This window comes from Opisthocomus hoazin, chromosome 1 (assembly GCF_030867145.1).
Source record: "Opisthocomus hoazin isolate bOpiHoa1 chromosome 1, bOpiHoa1.hap1, whole genome shotgun sequence".
NCBI classification, from domain to species: Eukaryota; Metazoa; Chordata; class Aves; order Opisthocomiformes; family Opisthocomidae; genus Opisthocomus; species Opisthocomus hoazin.
The window spans coordinates 132,039,420-132,047,853 of record NC_134414.1 but is presented as its reverse complement, the minus strand read 5'-3'; the positions used below and the strand labels follow the sequence as shown (position 1 = coordinate 132,047,853).

Genomic DNA, 8,434 nt, shown 5'->3' with positions numbered 1-8,434 from the left:
CGCCGCTCAGGTGAAGGAGGGAGAGAAAAGGGGGAGTAAAGTTAAGCCTGGGAAGACGAGAGGGGTGGGAGAAAGGGTGTTTTAAGATTTAGTTTTTATTATCCTACTCTCATTTGTTTGGAAATAAATTAATTTTCCCCAAGTTGAGCCTGTTGTGCCCGTGATGCTAACTGGCCAGTGATCTCTCCCTGTCCTGAGCCCGACCCCTGCGCCTTTGGTTGCATTCTCTTTCCCCTGTCCAGCTGAGGAGGCGGAATAATAGAGCGGCTTTGGTGGGCACCTGACATCCAGCCAGGGTCAACCCACCACAGCGGGTTTCTTTCTTTAAGGTGTGTTACTAAATGCAGTTTAAATCAATCTCTCCTACCCGTTATCCCTTCATCTGTTGGCGTCTCCCTTTGGCCGCATGTAGCCGTAGTCTCAACACAGCGTCACTGTTAGGTGCATCAGATACTTGCCGTGGGGTTTAGTTGCTTGTTCTATTTGTAGGAAGTTCTCTCCGGGAAAGGGCTTCAGCCTTTCTTGGGAAACCCAAATAACCAGGGGGCTCTGAAATGACGTTCACCTTGGTTAAGAGAAATTCTGAAGCTGAAGGTCGAGCGTGTACCTGTAGATACTATCTTCTGAAACGGTGAATTAATGCAGCTATGAGAAGTGGGTGGGTTTTGGTATTCAGGGTTAAAATTTTAAAGGATTTGGGCGGGGGGGGGGGGGGGGGGGTTAGTTTGGTTTTCACTGTTATTTTCAGATACCGGCGGGCCCTGAGGCAGAGCGAAGGCTGGCGGCTACAGCGGGCAGGCGGGACGGCGACCCGCCGTGGCACCACCCTTCCCTAACTGCATCCTTCCCCTGCAGCCTCCCCTGCTCCTGGGTCTTGCTGCCAGGAGCGCCAGCTCCGCGGCGGAGCCGAATGCGGCCGCCCGAGAAGAACAACTAGCGGTCAGGATGGCCGAGCGGTCTAAGGCGCTGCGTTCAGGTCGCAGTCTCCCCTGGAGGCGTGGGTTCGAATCCCACTCCTGACAACTTGTTTTTCTTGCCGGCGCTGTTTTGAGGGCCGGCAACAGGCGGGGCCCTGCCCGAAAGAGGGGGGGCGCGGAGGGGACGCGGTGTCCGCGCAGCAGCGGGTGGGCCAGCGGAGGAGGCAGCTGCGGCGGGGACACGCGTGGTGTCCGCCCGTTTGTGTCTCAGCTCGGCGGAGGTGCTGCCATCGCGGGTGGGGCTGGTCCCACGTCGGCCGGGCTGGTCGGGTCCACCACCGCCCCGGGCGGGGTCCGCCATCAGGGGCGCTGGGGGACAGCGGCGCAGCGCGGCCGGTTAGCTCAGTTGGTTAGAGCGTGGTGCTAATAACGCCAAGGTCGCGGGTTCGATCCCCGTACGGGCCAGCTATTTCTTTCTGAACCAGTCTCTTGTTTTGGGTTCCGGTTGTGGTGTTTGTCCTCCCCGCCTCCCCTCGGTGGAAGTAGAGCGATGCGCGGTGCCGCTCCCTGCAGCGCCGAAACGTCAGAAACGCGGAAGGGAACAAAGCCCGGAGGAGGTGAAACTGTGCCTGGGGAGCCACCCCACCCCTCCCCATCGCGGTTCGCCTGCGGAGCAAAGCGGCGTGAAAAGCTGCTGCGGTTTCGTTGTGACAGGCCGGGGGCGGAGGGTGGGATGGCGGGGGTGAGGGAGAGGTGCTGCCGGAACGGCACCCCGCGGGAGGGGACTGCCCGGCCTGGTAAGCGGGGACACCTCAGCCCGTGCGGGAGCGGCAAGAGGAACGGCGGAAACGCGCGGCCCCTCGCCCCGCTTCTCCCGGCTCCCGAAGCGACGTCTGAGCTCGCCGGGGCCCGGGGACACGGTCCGCGGCACCCGCAGCTCTCCGGCCGGGCTCTCGCCCGCCTGCGGCCACCGCTACCGCAGCCAGGGTTCGGGCTCCCCAAAAAAGGAGCGGGCGGGGCGGGCCCAGGCACCGCTGGGATTCGAACCCAGGATCTCCTGTTTACTAGACAGGCGCTTTAACCAGCTAAGCCACGGCGCCCGGCGGGCCGCCGCCTGCCCCCCCTCGCCCTGCCCAAAAGGGCGGGGGCGCTGCCGAGGCGCCAGGCTACCGGGGCACCCCACCCTGCCGCGGGGGTTCCGAGGAGGGCAGAGTCCCCCGCTGTGGGCTGCGGCTCTTGCTGGGCGGCTCGGAATTCTCTCGTTTTCCCTGTTTATTACTGGTGAAATTTTTTAACGATGAGGGGGAAAAAAAAAAACAGCGAGGGGATTTGGGGAGCGGGGGAGTTCAGCGGAAGAAAAAGAAGCACTCCGTAGTCGGCAGGATTCGAACCTGCGCGGGGAGACCCCAATGGATTTCTAGTCCATCGCCTTAACCACTCGGCCACGACTACCTGGTGCTGGCTTCTTTTGTCTTCCCGCCTTTTACCGCCCGGACAGAAGCTCCGCCCCCTCCTCCCCTCATCCTTTCCCGCCGTTTCATCTCGACCGTTCGCACGCGAGAGAAGCCGCTCCGCAGAAGGCGCGTGTCCCCCCTGCGCACCCCCACCCCGGGCCGCCGCTGCCGAGTAGCGCGCGGGGAAATGCGCGCGGGTCGCCGAGGAGGACGTGGAGTCCCGGCGGGGGGAGGGGCGTCCTGCATCCCCCACGCGCACGGGAGGGCGGGGCGGGGCGGGGCGGGGGGGGGGGGGGGAAATCCCGAGGCAGCTGATAGGCTGTCAATAGACGCCGTTAAAAGAGGCATACGGCGGGCCGGTTAGCTCAGTTGGTTAGAGCGTGGTGCTAATAACGCCAAGGTCGCGGGTTCGATCCCCGTACGGGCCAAATAGCTTTTGTATTTTGGTTTGGGTTTTTTTTTTGCCGTTTTAGTGGGTTTTTGCCGCAAATCACGCCCCGTACGTGGCGGCCGCGCCGGGGTTCCGGGCGCGCCCCGCGGCCGAGGAGCGGGCGGGGCGGTGCAGGGCACTGCAGGCAGCCCGCGGGCCGCCCCGCGGCCTCGCCCTGACGCCCAGACCCCCCCGCCCGTGGGTCCCGCGCAGCAGCGCCCCCCCCGAGGCTGCCGGGGCCGGGGGCCGTGGCGGACCGGGAGGACGAACCTCGCCCCGTCCCCGCGGGCAGCGGCGCGGGTAGGAAGGCTGAAAATAATACAGAAAAATGAAAAAAAAAAAAAATTAAAAATTGCTCCTGCCGTGACTCGGATTCGAACCGAGGTTGCTGCGGCCACAACGCAGAGTACTGACCACTATACGATCACGGCCGCGCAGCGCCCGGCGCCACCGCCGCGCACACCGTCACCCTCCGCCGCCGCGCCCCTCCACCCCTGCCGCCCGCGGGGAGGCGCCGGGCGGGCGGTCCCGCGGGGAAAACGGGAGTCGGCGGCGCCGGGGCGGCAAAACGGCACGTCTCTCTCCCCGTCGGGGAATCGAACCCCGGTCTCCCGCGTGACAGGCGGGGATACTCACCACTATACTAACGAGGAGCGATATGGTAAAACTGAGCGCCGGCGGCGCCCCGAGGGCGGGAGCGGCGGGAAAGCGCCTGAGGTAAATGGCGGCGGGGTCAGGGCGGGCCGGGTGGCCTCACGGAGCGGGCAAGAAGGAAGCTCCCGCCGAGGCTTTCTGGGTTTGAAACGGGGCAGAGGTGAGGCGCCGTAGGCAGAGCCAGCGCGGCTGGCTGCTGCCCGCCATCTACCGCGTTTGCTTTCCTCTGAGCTTGAAAATGAGGTGTGAAGCGAGCCCTGCTTCATCGGGCGGGTTCGAGTGGTGCGGCCAAAAGGGAAACACACACCCACCCCAACTCCCTCAACCCCGGTAGCCTCTCGGGTGCCTTGGTGCCGCTGTCTGGTAATCCCTGAAAGGCAGTGGGCATGGTTTGGTGGGTGGCTAACTGCATTCAGAACTTCAAAATGGCAGCTCCCAAGGAAAACTGCCTGCAGTGTTCCCTGCTAGGAAGGCAGCCAACCTCTGCCAGGTTGCTGAAGGCTCTGAACTGTAGAGGGAAAAGTGCTGCCTCAGCCTTAACAGGAGTATTTTTCAGTTTGTGCAACAAACTTGGCACTGTGTAATCAGTTTTCCGTTAGATACCAAAAGGGAAGAAATTAACAATTTAAAGTATACTTACGATTTTCTGAAGTGTTAGTCTGTGGGGGATCAGGAACCTGCAGAAAGGTGTGATCAGGGGCGGCATTTGTTACGTGGCCCAGAAGCACACACCACCAATCTGCCACTACACTTAACAGACATTTCAGCATGTTTGGGCACGTTTATAATCCGTTTCTCACATGTACATATGCTGTTTTGCTCCATCCATCATCATTTACACAAGCACCGGTGATGACTCACGTGCCAAAGATGATGTCCCAGACGTCCCTCTTCTTCATCCGTTGCCTTTTCCTGCCAAGCCCAATGGTTCAGTCCATGGTTCAGCGAACGGCCTCTTTGGCACACCACCCAAAGGACAGAGGCCGCTCGCTTCTGCTTGTCTGGATCTTGCTTGTTCCAAGTCTTCTTGGCGTTACTAGGACACAAGGCCGGGAGATAGATTGTGACATCAGAAATCTACTGCGATGGCCACCACTACGGTCACCATCAGAGTGGCTTCCTGATGTCATGCCCTGTGAAAAGGACAGCTTTCCCACAACTCACCGAGCTTGTTGGTTCTGTTGTTCCAAGGAGACTTGGTGGCCGCCCATCCTGACCTACAGGTGTGGGTCCAACCAGCGTGTCTGAGATGGAAGATTGTAGCACAGCAGTTTGCAGCTTGTGACTGTCCTCCAACCCACCACCACTGACCTTTTGCCCCACCCTGTGAGGGCTGGCAAGTGGCTGTCTGGCCTAGCAGACAGCAACACCCTTCTGCGAGTCTGCCTGTGGTGGTGCCAGGGTTTGTCCCAGCCCTAGGACGAAGCCTTGAGCCTAGTCCATGGTTGAAATAACTTTCTAACATTTATTTTTCAGAAAAACAGCAATGTAGTCTGCATTCTTTCAGGCTACCTTATGCTCTCCAGCAACTTTCAGGGTCCTCTAAAGCAACTGCTGCAAGCTCATACAAAGGAGCTGGCTCGTGAAAGTGGAGGAAGCAAAACTGTTGTTAATGATCAACACACTCCTCTCAGCCTTAAAAATCTATAGCTTCTTCCTTTGCATGTAATGTAATTATAATATACAGTCTGTGGTCTGCAGAGCAAACAGTCCTGCTTATTGTAACCTGTCTAAAAAAGAATTTCTTTCTGATGCGATTCCTTGCAGTCCACAATCCTGCAAAGTGTTGTGACATTGACAAGCTAAACACTAGCATTCTACAGTGTATTTCTGACAGATTGTGCATTAAAATTAATCATTTGTCCTCATGTAAGGAGCAGCAGCAAACCTTGGGGAATAACCAGCAGTGATACTAATAACTAGCAGGCAGGATCACAACTTACAGCAGTAGCTACAAAATTTCTGACAGTTTTCTGCATTATATTACTACAAAGCAAATGAAAAATCACTCTTGTAGTTGACAAAAATCACACTGTAAACCTATACATTTGTGTCAAAGGACAGACTCCCTGTAAATAATCCTAATAATAAAAAAATCCTTTGAAGTAGAATGTAATGTAAAATTATACTTACACACAGCCTTACGACTCCAAAGTTTGCAAAGTCATAAATAAGTATCTGGTAAAAGAGTTCTTGGCTAAATTGAAATACAAAAAAAAGTTATATAGATACGATCACTTATCTGCAAGGTACCATAATGTGATAAATGAGGTAGTCCCAAACAGGATTTCAATTAAAGTTAACAATTTATTAGGCGAATAAAGGCAAGCAAACAGCGCTGGGTGTGCAGGAACTCCCTGCTTGACCAAGACACACACCGTCTTGTTCCCGTCTCCAGTTTATATATGGTCTATTGATAGATATTCATAGAGAAGGTTCTGGACTTTTCCATAGATTCTCCTTGTTCCTAATACATATTCATAGAGAAGGTTCTGGACTTTCCCATAGATTCTTCTTGTCCCTAATACATACTCATGTAGAAGGTTCTGGGCTTTACCCATGTGCCCTATGGGCTTCTCTTATGTAACACTATGTAACAATGAAACTGGTTTAAACTGGGATACCAAGGTGTTTGTCAGGCAACTTTGCAAGATACAAAAACAATGTATATTAACCAGAGCACTGTGTTATTTCAGTTTGTGGTTATACAAGGGTATGCAAGACAGAAAATCACATCTTATCATGCTGTTCTAGCTTTCATATTGACACGAATCAGATGAATGTATTTCACAATAATTAAGAAGGGAAAAGTGAGTTTCTTCTTACCCTTTACTTCCTCATCCCTGGCCAAGTTCTTCTGACTATGTGATAATGCAAAGTTAGGTTACATTGGTGTTCCTGGAAAAGGAAAGGAAAGACGTCAAAGGTATTAAATTTGACTCATTAGAGAAAGCAAAAGATGACATGTATTTCAAACATTTAGTTCTAAGTATTGTATTTAGACAAATACCTGTCATCAGAGATTCACCATTGTTCACCTGTAGGTTCCCGAAACAACATTTGAGAAGACAGTTACTTAACTAATTTTTTACTATGGAAAGCAAAAAGAATATATACCTCTCCCTACGCATCCTTATCACCTTGAAAGACAGAGAAATGTATTTTGAACTATATTCACACAGTATCTATATATTACAGAAGCAATATCAACTGTGCTTCTTGTGTTTTTTTTAAATACCAAAATAATTATTTCAAAATATTATTGGAAATTAGTATTTTCAAAGGGCTGAGTGTTCAATAAATTAGGAAGAACTGTAAAAAAAAAAAAAGGAGCGGGGTAATAATGTGACAGTGTAAAAAGACAGGGTTAAGCTCTGCAAACTGTCAGCAAAGGGGAAGAGCACCTTTGGAAGACACCTAAATTCATGCTGGCTGAATGCAGTAGATCCAATTAAAACAGGTATGCAATCTGACTTCCTAGGATCTTACAGAGCAAGTCAGATGACACAAAAGGCAGACCACAAAGCTAGTCAGCTCAAAAATTTTCTGATGCCAAAGCTACATCAAATCGTTGGACATTGTCATTAAAATCTTTCACAGCTAAATGCAGTGGCAAAACAAAGACACTTGGATTCAGTAATGTTATTTCTTTGTAAACAGCACGTAATTTCATATATTCCCTTAGCTTTTTTTCATATATTTCCATTAGTTTTTACCTTAGATTTCTTTGATCTGTGTGGCAATATGCGGCAAAAACACCTGTACTGCTTGGAAACTGGCAAGGGGAAAAGAGTCGCAGCGTAGACTATTGGACTAACGCCAAGAGACCTTTTCCTAACCAAACATGAGGGCTGAAATCTGTTTACACTCTTAAAGTACTGGCAAAGTTCAGAGTGCATTTTAAAAAGCTTTGAGTTATTGCTGAAATGCCTAGGCAGTTTGCAAAGGACCTGTTGTCTTGCAGAAAGACACAAATCTTATTTGTCCCAGTGCTAACATGAAATTTCGTCAACTGCCGTAATAAACTGGTTTCTAGTCTGCTTTTTTTTGTAATAGCCTACCAGTTCTCAAAATGATCCCGACTTGTCTGTTCATTGGAATTTTCTGTTCTGGAAACTAATGCATTGAGTGTGATTGCCCAAATAGTGGGCATTTCTTCTGGTGTGCCAATAGGTGAGGATGAGCACAAATGGAGCAAAAGACTGCACAGGCTCAAACTCAGAGAAAAGTAAAGCTTTTACATTACTTTTTTTTTTGGTTTGATGTGTATATGGCATGTAAGATTGCTGGCAAGCACTGCATTTAATTGCACTTGCATCTTCTGGCTCCTGGCATGTAAATTCCCGGTTGCTCTTTCTTTACTGAGCGACCTCCTGCTCTGGAGAAGGTCTTTTCCCAGCAGTTCTCAGGTTGTTAATGCCGATCCCCCTGTGGTGGGAATCGCCTTGGTTGCTAGTCCAGGTAGCTCAGCATGTCTTTTGTGGTCAAGTTTTGGGGTTTTTTTTCAGTGCACAGGCCCTCGAGAGTTTTCCAGGCTTCGTGCAAATCTGGGAGAGGCTGGAGAACAAGCCACTGTTTTGCAGATAAAAGTCTGGGGTTAATCCTGGTCCCTAAAAAGGTGACCAACCCTGTCTGTCTCTGCGCTGAGGGAGGGACAAAGCTGCTAATTCCTCAAAGCATTTGGGAAAATCAGGTTAAGTCTTTTAAGTTTTCATTTAAGGGTATTTGTTAGGAGATAATTTAAAATCTGCCATTGTCAGTTATCTAATTATCTCTTAAGCTTGTGGGTATTATTTTGGTTTGTGGGGGTTTTTTTGCTTTTTTGTTTTTTGTTGATGTTGGTTTTAAGAGGATGAATTATTTTATGGCTGTATTTCTTAAACATCAGTGAGGACTCAGACAAGCTAGGGGCATCTGATTAAAATTGTATGCTGAAAATGTTACTGTTCTTAGTCATCTGCCCTAAAAATCCTGAGCAA

General features: G+C 51.4%; 7 non-coding genes across 7 annotated transcripts; 3 read left to right on the top strand and 4 right to left on the bottom strand.

Moving 5' to 3' along the window:
- The first annotated feature begins 939 nt into the window (after positions 1–939).
- Positions 940–1,022, top strand: TRNAL-CAG (transfer RNA leucine (anticodon CAG)). Its single transcript has one exon. It is a non-coding gene; the product is annotated as a tRNA-Leu (tRNA).
- Positions 1,023–1,308: 286 nt separating this feature from the next.
- TRNAI-AAU (transfer RNA isoleucine (anticodon AAU)) lies at positions 1,309–1,382 on the top strand. Its single transcript has one exon. It is a non-coding gene; the product is annotated as a tRNA-Ile (tRNA).
- Positions 1,383–1,943: 561 nt separating this feature from the next.
- On the bottom strand, positions 1,944–2,017 carry TRNAT-AGU (transfer RNA threonine (anticodon AGU)). The gene has a single exon. It is a non-coding gene; the product is annotated as a tRNA-Thr (tRNA).
- Positions 2,018–2,287: 270 nt separating this feature from the next.
- TRNAS-AGA (transfer RNA serine (anticodon AGA)) lies at positions 2,288–2,369 on the bottom strand. The gene has a single exon. It is a non-coding gene; the product is annotated as a tRNA-Ser (tRNA).
- A 356-nt stretch (positions 2,370–2,725) lies between these two features.
- On the top strand, positions 2,726–2,799 carry TRNAI-AAU (transfer RNA isoleucine (anticodon AAU)). The gene has a single exon. It is a non-coding gene; the product is annotated as a tRNA-Ile (tRNA).
- A 361-nt stretch (positions 2,800–3,160) lies between these two features.
- Positions 3,161–3,232, bottom strand: TRNAH-GUG (transfer RNA histidin (anticodon GUG)). Its single transcript has one exon. It is a non-coding gene; the product is annotated as a tRNA-His (tRNA).
- A 150-nt stretch (positions 3,233–3,382) lies between these two features.
- On the bottom strand, positions 3,383–3,454 carry TRNAD-GUC (transfer RNA aspartic acid (anticodon GUC)). Its single transcript has one exon. It is a non-coding gene; the product is annotated as a tRNA-Asp (tRNA).
- Positions 3,455–8,434: the final 4,980 nt, after the last annotated feature.